Source organism: Bidens hawaiensis, unplaced genomic scaffold (assembly GCF_021521415.1).
Source record: "Bidens hawaiensis isolate Kalapana, Puna unplaced genomic scaffold, B.hawaiensis_p1.1 tig00023350_1, whole genome shotgun sequence".
In the NCBI taxonomy this organism is placed as follows: domain Eukaryota; kingdom Viridiplantae; phylum Streptophyta; class Magnoliopsida; order Asterales; family Asteraceae; genus Bidens; species Bidens hawaiensis.
In genome coordinates, this window is record NW_027493657.1 from 15,209 (window position 1) to 28,057 (window position 12,849).

Sequence of the window (12,849 nt, forward strand, 5' to 3'; positions counted from 1 at the left end):
AACGGCATCTTAAAATTAACAAATGACAATTTTGTCCATCTTAAATCTTTTATAATAATAATTTTAATAATAATAATAATAAAAATGAGACTTTGGAAAATAAAGGAGTTTGGATAACAATAATAATAATAATAATAATAATAATAATAATAATAATGAGACTTTGGAAAATAAAGGAGTTTGGAATAAAGAAGGTTTTATTTATTATAATTACAATATTTGTAAGCTATTTAAATATAATATTTGTTTTATTTAAACGAGTTGTAAGACAAGTTTGGGTGTTTGGAGAAAAACATTAATTATAACTTTAATATACGTATAAACGCACTCAATTTTTAATTTGGCTCGAAAACGGTTGATAGAAAATCCATATGTGTTAAAAGAATGAATAATGAGTTTAACACGGGTGAGTACAGGACTTGAACCTGAGTGTTCGGTCCCCACTCATACATGTTAATTGTAAGTTTTAGTTATGATATTAATTAATAAAGACATTGAGTTTTGTATTGAAAATCCCCAATTTTAAACTTATGATAAAAATACAATCAGAAAAATCCTAATCTTGATTTAACAAATAGGGAGCCTCTAACAAGATAGTAGAACACACACTGAAGGTGTGGTTGAGGCATGAGGCTTGAACAAAATGAATAGATGAAATTTATATATATATATTAGACATGCTTATAAAAACGTGTATCAACTTCTAAAATCTTATTAATATTCATAATGGCAATCAATGAGAATTAATGTGAAATTGCAAAAAAATAAAAATTGTGCTATAAAGAATGAAACGTAAAATGAATTGGTCGTAGATTCCAATTGGAGGGTTGACCATATTAAAATTTGTACCAATTTCCATATCACTACAAAATTTATTTAAATCAACATTTTTCTTCAAACAATAAAAGAGTTATTAAAATATTTAACAGATTTGTCATTCTCTATTAAATAACTTTTATCACTATTAAACTTCCTATAAATTTGCAAACACTATTTTGATTACTGACAGTTACTAAAACAAATAAAAGAAGTTTAAACATTGGTGAACTCATTTTTAATTGTATTATATTATTATAGCTTCCTTTAAAAACTAATAATAAAGATTCATTATTTGTGTTAAATAACGAGGATTTGAAAATTTAAAATGAGTTGGATATTCGGGTTTGAAAAATTAACGAATGTTACACGAACCGAACTAACTTTTTTAACAAAAATAAACGGACCAAACTACTTTTTTACTAAACTAAACGAACATAACTACTTCTAAAATAAGTAACAGAATCGAACTCCACCTTAGTGCAAGCTACGACGTTATTTTTGTTAAAAACAAGTTCAGTTAGCTTATTTTTGTTTAAAATAAATTTGGTTCATTTATTTTTGTTAAAAAAAATTAGTTTGGTTTGTTTTTTTTTTTTTTGGTTGTTAAAAATAAGTCTGGTTCGCTTATTTATTTTTTTAAAAAAGTAGTTCGATACGCTTGTTTTTGTTAAAGCGAATTGTTCAGTTCATTTAGTTTAGTAAAAAAAAAGTTGTTCGGGTTTATTTATTATTAAAGAAAAAGTATTTTGGTATTTTATTTTTGTTAAAAAAAAGTAGTTCGGTTAGTTTATTTTTGTCAAAAAAGTAGTTCGGTTAATTTTTTTTTTCTCAAAAAAGTAGTTCGGTTAGTTTATTTTTGTTAAAAAATAAGTTTGTTTTATTTCTTTTTTGGTTAAAATGTAGTTGGATTCGTTTAATTTTGTTAAACGAAATAAACTAAACTGCTTGTAAAAAAAGTGGTTCAGTTCGTTTAGTAAAAAAAAATAGTTTGATTTTTCTATTTTTGTTAAAGATAAGTTTGGTTTGTTTATTTTTGTTAAAATGTAAGTTCGGTTCGTTTATTTTTGTTGGAAATGTAGTTTGATTCGTTTATTTTTGTTAAAAAATACGTTCGGTTCGTTTATTTTTGTTTAAAAAAAGTAGTTCAATTTTGTTAGAAAAGTAGTTTGATTCGTTTATTTTTGTTAAAAAATACGTTCGGTTTGTTTATTTTTGTTAAAAACGTAGTTTGATTCGTTCATTTTTGTTAAACGAAATGAACTACTTGTTAAAAAAAGTGATTCGGTTTGTTTAGTTTGATAAAAAAAAATAGTTTTCATTTTTTTTTGTTAAAAAGTAGTTCGGTTCGTTAATTTTGGTAAAAAAGTGGTTCAGTTTATTTATTTTTGTTAAATAAAACTAGTCTGGTTCATTTATTTTTGTTAAAAGTGGACGGGGACTCGACGTAACCAATTATGAAAGTTCAAGGACTAAAAGTGACAATGTATATATATAGAAGCAAAATGTCAAATCTACCCCTAAAACTAACACAATTAAGTAAAGACAGAGACTCAAATGGTTTATCTTTTAAACTATAGGGACTCAACTAATTCAAAAAAATTTCAAAGACTCATAGTGCCTCCGTCCTAAAACCACAGGAATGTACCGTACGTAATTTTCTCTTTTTAAAATAAATGGTTTAATATGAAAAGGTAACTTTCATGTTTTAACATCAATTCGGCTGACATACTTTGACTTTTCCTTGTTTCAATAAGTTTACTATATTATTTGTTTTAAACTTTATTTTTTTTCACTTCTTCTTCATTAAAATTATATCCACCATTATAGCTTTAAACTTTCAGATTATTGAATACTCATCCAAGGCTCAAAGCTTCTCTCTTTGTCTCAGAATGGAGATGTCCTGGAGTCGAGGTTGCTTGTAACTGCCGCTAAATTACATTTTACGAAGAAGCCCTAACAAGAATATTATATTGAAAACAAAATAACAAATTATGGTGTAATGGAACAATGAAATGTTACTTAATGTTACCAAACATGTAAACCTCCTATCACCATTTTTTTTCTACTTCTTTAGCCTTCTTTGGACAAATCTGTCTAAAAACTTTGAAGAAGAAAGTGAAGTTTTATAAAAGATGAAATTATTTTGAACCAAACTCTCATGAAGAAATAAGTTTGAGTTGACACTTGTTTCTATTTTTATAGGGGGAAGAAAAAGCATAAAACGCTTGATCAAAATACTATTTTATGTACTTAAAGTAACTATAATTATATTTTATTCAACTGGACTCTGGTTGATAATCTGATATGTTAATCAAACCCAATCAACGATTAAGGTAGGGTTTTCAGTGTTACCTTAAAATTATGTGAAGAGAGTTTGTAAATTATAGGGTGGGGTTGTGAGAGCATTCTCATCCCATTCCCTATCTCTAAACCAAAAATTACACTAAAACTCACTACATTTTCTCTCTCCATTTCAATTAAATAATATTTTTTACATTTTATCATTACCTTTTCTCTTTCCGTTACTCACAACCACTTTCAAAATATATTAAAAAATTATAGGGGATGAACAGTAGCTTTTCAAATATATAGAAAAATCACTACTTTTTCTAAAATATAAAAACTCTTCACTCACAACACCTTGAATCACTCTTTAAATTATAAAAACATGTCTCACATAAAATAAGGGGTTGGATGAGAATGCTCTGAGTGGGTGTGAGTGTAAATTATAGGGTGGAGAGAGAAAATATAGCGATTTTTTGTAAATTTTGGGAAAATGTAGTGATTTTTTGGTAAATTACAGGGTGGAGAGAGAAAACTATAATAATAAATGTATAAAAAAATATTATTTAATTGATTAAGAGAGAGAAATATAGTATTTTTTAGTGTATTTATATAGATGGCAGGGGCGGATGCAAGTTAAGAGCAGGGGTAGCACCCGCTACCCCTCAACTTTTCCGACGAAGTGAAACCTCGTTTTGAGGTTTTATATGTTATGTTACCCCTAAGATTATATTAGGCAACCGCTGAGCAGTGGCTCCCTACTTTTGGGCTTAGAAGCATACCTTTAGAGATTATTCTGGCTAGATTTTAACCTTTCCGGTGTGTTCTAATATTAAAAATACAGAGGAGAAGAATGAAGAAAATAATGCTAGTTATTTGATATGTTATATATTGGGTTGTGGGCTTTTCAAAAAACAACCCTAGCCTAACTTTAAAAACTAAACCCTAATTTTTTGTTATATTTTATATTTTTATTTACTCAAGAACGTATTGTTTGACTCTCTGCCCTAACTATAGTAATATAGTTCACAATACATACACATATGCCCATCCAACATCTACATTCATTGTACCCACTCCATAGTTTCGTAAAGTTAATTACCATTTTCTATCCTAAAGTAATTTTCTTTTTATAGTTTTGTTTGTTCTTTTCTAATGTTATAATTTTATTGAACCATTACGAATTAGGTTGTGAAATACAAATGCTTCTACATTGTATTTTATATGTTTAGTTATTTGATCAGCATATATTATTCGATATATAAGTTTTGTCATTGTTTTATATTATATTTATAGACAGATTTATAGGAATATATTTTTCGCTCCCGTAGTTTAAATATTTAAGTTCCGTCATTGTCCATGATATTAAAAGAAACAGAGCACAACCCATATTTATAAGAAAATTCTGTAGCCCAAAATTACAAATGCGAAACCAGGCGCCCATACTCGTGAAGCGGGTAAAAAAATTATTATTGAGCGGTTAAGAAAAACTATGCTACCCCTAGAAAAATGTTCTAGATCCGCCACTGATAGATGGGGATAGGGGATCGGTTGAGAATGCTCTTAGCTTAAAAGGTTTTTAATTTATCCCTACCATATATATATATATATATATATATATATATATATATATATATATATATAGGGTAAGGTCAAAATGAAAACCCACTTGAGTTATCAAAACCCGCGAAAACCCTATTTAACATCGTGTTTTTTTTTTTGGTTACATGTAATATATGTTGTAACATTTAATACAAAACATCGAAACATCAAAAAAAAATGTTTTGCTATTTTTCAACATTTTTTTACTAATTTTTATATATGTTTTCAGGAGAGAGAAAAAGTTATATTTATATTTAAATTTTTTATTCATTTTAATTGTGGACCACAAGATTTAAACATTAATTAAAAACATGTGGTTGAGAATGGGTTTCTAGAGTTTTCACAACTCAAGTGAGGTTTTATTTTATACTTAGCCTATATATATATATATATATATATATATATATTTATAGGATCAGGATCATGTGAGAACCTTTTGAGAATTGAGAACTATGAAAACCATTTTGTACAACAAAAAAACCCAAAAATAAAAAAAAAAATCATAAAACAAAAAAAACACAAAAATAAATAAAAGTAAAAAAACCAAAGTTCGTATTTATCATCCCGGTTTCTAAAAAAAACGTAAAAAAAATTTCTCGGTTTAGCTAAATTATACATATATGTACACACATGTTTTTTCCTATACACATATGTATAATTTAAGGTAAATGATAATGTACATATGTGTACATTACGTAACTAGAGATTAAATGAAAATATACATATGTGTATAGGTATAATAAGAATTAAAAAGAAAAAAAATCGGTTTTTTATTATACATATATGTATAATATGTACACACATGTTTTTTTTATATACATATGTATAATTTAAGGTAAATGATAATGTACATATGTGTACATTATGTAACTAGAGATTAAATGAAAGTATACATATGTGTATAGGTATAATACGAATTAAAAAGAAAAAAAAATTCGGTTTTTTTCTATGAAACCGGAATGAAATATAAGAATTTTGGTTTTTTTACTTTTTTAAAATTTTGTTTTTTTTTTGTTTTATAATTTTTTAAATATTTTTAGAGGTTTTTTTAGTGGTCCAAAATAGTTCTCAATTTGCCAATGGTTCTCTTAGTATATATATATACACACACACACTAGGCGGGTGCCCACGCCATGCAGCGGGAAACGTAGACCTTGGTAATCATGTAATAAGTTTATGGGTGTTCATTGTTCGGTTTGAAACCGTAAAATCGTGATTTCACAGTTAATTTTTTTCTTTAACTTTTGGCCAGTTGTTTTCAATTTCCAAAGGTTATGTTTAGGTTTACGACGACAAAAAGCGTTACTACCGGTTTGGCCCACGGTTTAATTTAAAACCATCCAAACAAGACCGCAAACACCCCTACGCACGTAAAATGTTATTTTTTTAACTTAAAAAAAATTATAACAATATCATACTCAAATTAAAGATAAAAATATGCTCGTTTTTATGGTGTAATTTTTTTAAAAAATATTAAAGTATGAAAAAGTTATTAACATTTAAAAATCATGAAGGTAATTGGGTTAAAAGTGAAAATTAAAATAAGATATAGGTAAAAGATTAAGGGTCATTATTGTAAATATTCTTTAAATTTACAAATGTTAATTATAGTTGAAGGGTCAATATTATAACTATATTAAACAAAATTGAATAACACGTGAGTTTTAATATGACAATGATTTTTTTGCCCTCGTTCATGTTTGTACCATATGCAATATTGCTTGTAAATCCGTTAAAGTGAAGCGCCTTAATTTGCCCTCCTCTCCTCTATTATATATATATATATATATATATATATATATATATATAGAGAGAGAGAGAGAGAGAGAGAGAGAGAGAATCAGGGACAAACTAAAAGATGGCCACCATTGAGAAATGGAGAGGCTTCATTCTGGTCTTCTGTGTGGTTGTATTTCATCAGATAAAAGGAATGCAAACTATTACATTAAGGAAAGTGAGAGTTTATATATTTTAACCGGATGTCTGAATTACTTCATGATTTTCTAACACGATCAGGAAGTTTTCCAATCATATATCAAACCGATTACATACAATCAGGTTTGCGCAAGTCGGGTCTTGTTTAATCGGGTTTCGGTAATCAGGTATGCATGGTAAAAACAGCACCCCTAATGTAGATTAACGGTGTAAAATCAGTTATTTTGATACAATAACTTTGTTTACTTTATTGTTATCACAATTATTGTCAACCTTTGGATTTTTTTTCATATATATAAAGATTATATATTTAGTACATTTATGGTGTCTAAAATCTCGGAGACGAGTCTGATGATGAAAAGCGTATATGGATTAACAAAATATAAGAAAAGAAGTATTGATGTAGCTGCCATGAAGCATTTGATTTTGTTAAATGTTTTCAAATTTACAAAAAACGGATTTTTAAAAGTGAAGCTCGTATAAGGTCGTGTTTACATAATAACACTACTCATATACACTAATAAACACATATTCCAGAAAGTAAGAACTAATTTACTAAAATATATAGATATAAAAGTTTGAAACTATAAGCCAGGCCCCGGTCATAGTACTTGTGGGCCCAGTGGTAAAAAAAAATACAAATATAAAGGAATAAACATTAGCCGGAACAATTTCAAGGCCCCAAAATCAATTAAAAAACCATATATGTATATCAATATTTGCAAGTGAAATTAATAATGTTGACATAGTAAAAAAGGATTTAAAGTATATCTCATCTATAATATTATTGTATCAAATAAACGAGCTGAGATTAAGCTTTAGAAAAAGAACTTGAAACCAGCCAAGCTCAAGCTCTTGTAAATCTAAACAAGCCGAGTTCAAGCTCGGGCTGGACTTCACTTGTTTACAATCCTACTTGAAACTAAATTTTATCTTCCGAAAAACGTTGGCTGCTAACTGTTAGTTTGGTGATCAGGTGGACTGTCTTAGTTGGATCTCACTCAAAAAGTGATGTCTCTACCATATAAATTTTATTTAAAAAAAATCAAAACCGAAGTACCGAACCCAAACCAAAAACAGGAAAAACTGAAATGGAACACAATTTTCAAAACTCAAAAACCGACATTTTGCAATAAAACAAAGTCATACCAGGTGGTGAAGACCTTAAAGGACTGGGGATAGCGAAGGCGAGAAGCGCCAAAGGGGAGAGTAACGAATTTGGTTTCTAAGTAGGCTGATGCATAGCATGTTAAAGATCCACAATTTAATTATATTTAGATATATAACATATAACCAAACACAGTATATTAATCAATCAGGTTATTTCGGTTTGGTTTCGTCAGGGTGTGCTTGGTTTAATAACTTATTTAAACCAAGCTACAGTATATCCCTTAACGTATTTGTCCTAGGATTCGTTTCGTTTCGGTTATTTGAGTTTAGTTATTTTGGTTTCTGATTCAATCCAATACTTATGATAATCTACAACAGAAACAGAAGTTACAAAGTTAAGCTACAGCTCCAGCTTCAGACTCACATTCACACTCCTAATTCTTACCTAAGTAACATCAATTCTCATTTCACAGTCAACTTTTACAGTATCTTGTAGAATCAATCTTCCTTTATATAATAAATAGATAAATAAATAAACGAACATAGCGATACTTAGCCGTTGATCAATATCTTCAAGTTTATTAGCTCAAAATTAGCATCTACTCTTTGTATTTTGGTTCAATATCAATCAAAGAACTTAACTTATGTTACTTGAGACCGCATTTTTAGATGCATACTCAACTCAAACTCTATGCGACAACGACTGATAATCATGATCATGTTGATGGAAGATGTTTTCATCAGATAATCCAAATAAATATACTTTCCAATATCATACGTATATCTTCGATTTTGAAATGCGAATCATCAGCAGAATAAAACTGATGAACTTGATTATCAACTTCAATCCAACTGCAGCCCGGTATCTTGTGAGCCTTCTTCTCCTTCAATGTTTTTGTCACACCCCAACCTAAGGCGGAAATGCCGGGGCGTGATCCGATTGCTCACAGCTCGAAGATACTATCATAAATAAAATGTGACAATATCTAATTAATTATTTTAATTCAAATGTACACACAATAATCAAATACAACAAAACAATTCAAATACATAAATACAATCAATTAAATTTAAGTTTGCCTTCAATATAACCTATGATCTTGACTAAATATCCATACTTCAATCTAAGCAACCTGCATATGCGTAGAAAATGAAGTTTTGTCAACAATACATGTTGAGTGAGATGATCACCAATTTTGAATCATTAAATAATAGCATATATATATATATAGTTGATAAATGATAAATGATAAATGGGCAAACCAACCATGTGATAATAATCAATCGAATCATAACAATCATGCATATAACCAAATTGTGTGTGCCAATGAAATCGTTGCCAAGCGAATCGGGCATTGATTACAATGACTAAGGTTGTCGTTTTACCTTTGCCAAGCGAATCGGGCTCCGGTTACTAAGACGAGCGTATGATCATACTAATGACGTATGATCATATATATATATATATATACATATATATATATATATTATGAAAAATTTTATAAAGACGTTTTTAACAACGAGAAAACATTAATAGTGGTATCGGTTTTAATAAAATAATGATGGTTTAATAAATAAATATATACTTATAATACATACATATATATATATATATATGTATATATACATATATATACACGAAAACCTGGATCGAAACTATTTGATACGAACGTTAACTTATGATGTCAATATAAATAAAATATTGTTCATTTAATAATTAATATTAATTATAATATATTATAATTAATTTAAAACCCATTAAAACAAGTGAAAAAACCATAAACCAACAAAACTGGGACTATAACCCGCGTCCTACTGCTGAAACTTGAACACACACACACCAGCCGTCTGCGCTGGTATGTCAGTTGGATATAACTCGTAACCACTTAAATATATACAGAACCAGAAATACCTAAACTTTTGATTAAGAACCCTAGATATGAAATTGATCAATACGTTATTCGATTATACAATTAAGGTTAGGGTTATTCTGCAGAACATCACGACGAACCCAACCATATGCTTTATTACCTCAATTGATGACGAAACCAAGGGTAATGGCGAATCCGTTGCCGACGGTATGCACAGAACCAGACAGAAAGGTAGCGGCCAGAATTAATGAAATTAAACTTAGGGGTTTTGATCTTCGAGTTATATAGATGGTGCATACGCGTTTAATTGAATTATTATTAGGTTTAGATAGCAAATTCCGTGAAAAGATTATGACATATTCGTTTAATTTGGGATTAGATCAGTTTATGATATTTTCACCCAATTATATTAGGGATTAGGACGGTTTAGGTCATAGAAACGATATAAGAAGATCAATTTGGGTTATAGAACGAAGATTAAGGTTCAAGCAACTAAACGGGTTCACGGTTTGGGTTAAACGGGTCTTTATCCATGGGTTACGGGTTTGGGTTAATTAGGTTATAACATATTATAGTGAATTTGCAATTTAGTCCTTATAGATTGAAAAATAGAAACATTATAAGATTAAAGTTTTAGTTTGGGCTAAAAGTGTATATTCTCTAAAGTTATATATATATATATTAAATAAATATAATAAATAAACATAAATTGTATAATATTTTATCGATAAACGTGATACTTTTTAGTGATATCCCGAACCTAAGACGGGTCGGGTTATGGATATAAGTTGTACTTGAAAAACCCGAGTTTTTACAGTTTTCCTCACTGCTCTTGCCTTATCCCATTCACCTATTGCTCCATAAATATTAGCCAACATTGTCCCGTACCTACCGTTTTTGGATCAATTTCAATCAGTTTCTTGACTGCAATTTCAGCCAAATCCATTCGCCCATAATCTTGCAACCATTCAATAAAGAGCCCCATACAGCTTCATCGGGTGGGAATTTCATTGTTTTAATCACTTCCATTGCTTCTTCAAACTTACCAGCTCGACCAAGATCAATAAAACACCCGATATGATGAATATCAAGCTCGATTCCATAGTTGTTAGCCATAGATGTAAAAAAGAAACGACCCTTTTCAACTAATCCACCATGGGCACACGCGTTTAATAATCCTACAAATGTAACATTATCGGGTGTTACATCATGCTGAATCATTTCCTCGAATATTGCTATTGCGGTCTCGCTTTGACCATGGAGAGCAGAAGAGTTAATAATTGAGTTCCATGAAGTTAAGTTTCTCTTAGGCGTTTCATCAAACACCTTTCGGGCTTCTTTCAAGCTCCCACATTTTCCATACATGTCAACTAAACCGTTAGCCATACGAAAATTCGGACCAAGCGCGCTTCTAAGAATGTGCCCGTGGGTCGATTTCCCCAGCTGCAACATCCCCGTGTGACCAAACGCCGAAAGCGAGCACAAAACCGTAACAATACGCCAGAAAAAATTAACAATAGGAAACTCGCGCGATGTTAGATGCTATTCTGGTTAAATTGTAAAATTCGCCATAAAATGGATGTCGCTGCAGCCACTTATGACAAAACTCAATCTAGCAGGGTCAGGTCCAAGAAATCAACTCAATAACTCGGATGCCGAGTATGGTGACTGCATTTAGTGAATTCAAATATGTAAATAAGTAAATTAAGTTAGCAGATATTAATGAAATGTATTCAAATAAGCAGTCCATAGTGTCGACTTGAGCTGCTCTAAGGAAGATTTTGCAACTTAATATTAGTTTTAATTATAGAAACTTAACAACATTCAACCATAACCATTAATCACAACAGTCACTACAAACACACCCAAGAAAATTTTTTTGTTGGATTACTCGGTTTAAGGTAAAAAAAAATTGAATAGATTTTTGCTCCATTTTTTGGGGCTTAAGCTTAATGACTGCCTGCAACAAATCTTTATTTTATCGGTTTACATTTGAAGCATTGTATTTTAAATTAGCCATTATATAAATGCATTTTACTTGTTTTTATGTTTAGCAAGTTTTGAGAAAAAGAGTTGGAACTAATTTTTGTTTCGATATGCTTTCATATTTTATTATAATTATTATAGTAGAAGTATGTTATAAAAGTAGTGAGTGACTCCCCGTCATGTGGCGGGCGCATTAACTAAATTCAAAATAATAAACGAAATGAACTATATCAAGAGTTTCTTACAGAAATACAGAAGCACAGTTGAAGCACAGGTGAAGATTGTTCCGTGGCTTCAAGTGGGAGATTGTTGAGTGTGAAGCCACTCTTGTGGTTTGTCAAAAGTAGCAGCAGAAAATGTGTGTGAAGCCTGCAACCATGTTTTGCAGCCTGTCAAAATAAGTGGCAGAAGTCAGCTATGAGTTGAACCATTTCTTCTGCTGCATTAATTTCTTTGTTTGACAAAATCTTGTTTAATCTCTATATTAGAGATTCATCTGTATTGAAATCAATGTATCACAGAAGAAAGAAATAAAACATTTCTAGTTACCCACCGTGGACGTGGGTCAGAGTTGGACCGAACCACGTTAAATCTTTGTGTTCTTGATTGTGAGCAGAGAGTGTGTGTGAGTTGTGTTCGTGTGACCCGTCTGATCCTAACAACTGGTATCAGAGCGCAGGCTCTTTGAATCACACGAACCAGGTAGGAGGAGAAGGTGAAGAAGAAGGACATGTACCTGAGGGATTCGGAACCAGGGTTCTGAACCAGCAATCGCTGCCGCCAGCACCGCCGTCGCCGTCGCGACTTAGGGTTTCGACGAACCCGTCGCCCGCACCCTCGCCGGAAATTGTGCACGCCACCATCGCCGCTCTTTTTCTTGGGAGATCGCCAGAAAAAGGAGTCTTTTTTTTGTTGTCTGCTTCTTCTTTGTTGTCTGCTTAAGAAGAAAGAAAAAGTTTTTTTTCTTGGAATATGTGAAGAAGAAAGGGTTTAAAAAGAAAAAAAATATTAATTCCTATAATTACTACAAGGCCCCTCAAGTTTGAACAAGGTCTCATTATCCATCATAAATTGTTCCATGCCAATTAAAGCTTGAAACAAAAGTTATTGTTTTGTTTCTGATTATTGCTTTTGCTCGTATAAATTACCACTTAGCACTACGAACCCATTTGGTTAGTAGTAATTTGGTAATTTTTTTTAATGGAAGAGGACGGTAAAATTAAGATTGATAAGTTTGATGGAA

The 12,849-nt window shown here is 30.4% G+C and overlaps 1 pseudogene; it reads right to left on the reverse strand.

Moving 5' to 3' along the window:
- Positions 1 to 8,489: 8,489 nt before the first annotated feature.
- Positions 8,490 to 12,469, reverse strand: LOC143567304 (pentatricopeptide repeat-containing protein At1g33350-like; annotated as a pseudogene).
- Between the last annotated feature and the right edge of the window lie 380 nt (positions 12,470 to 12,849).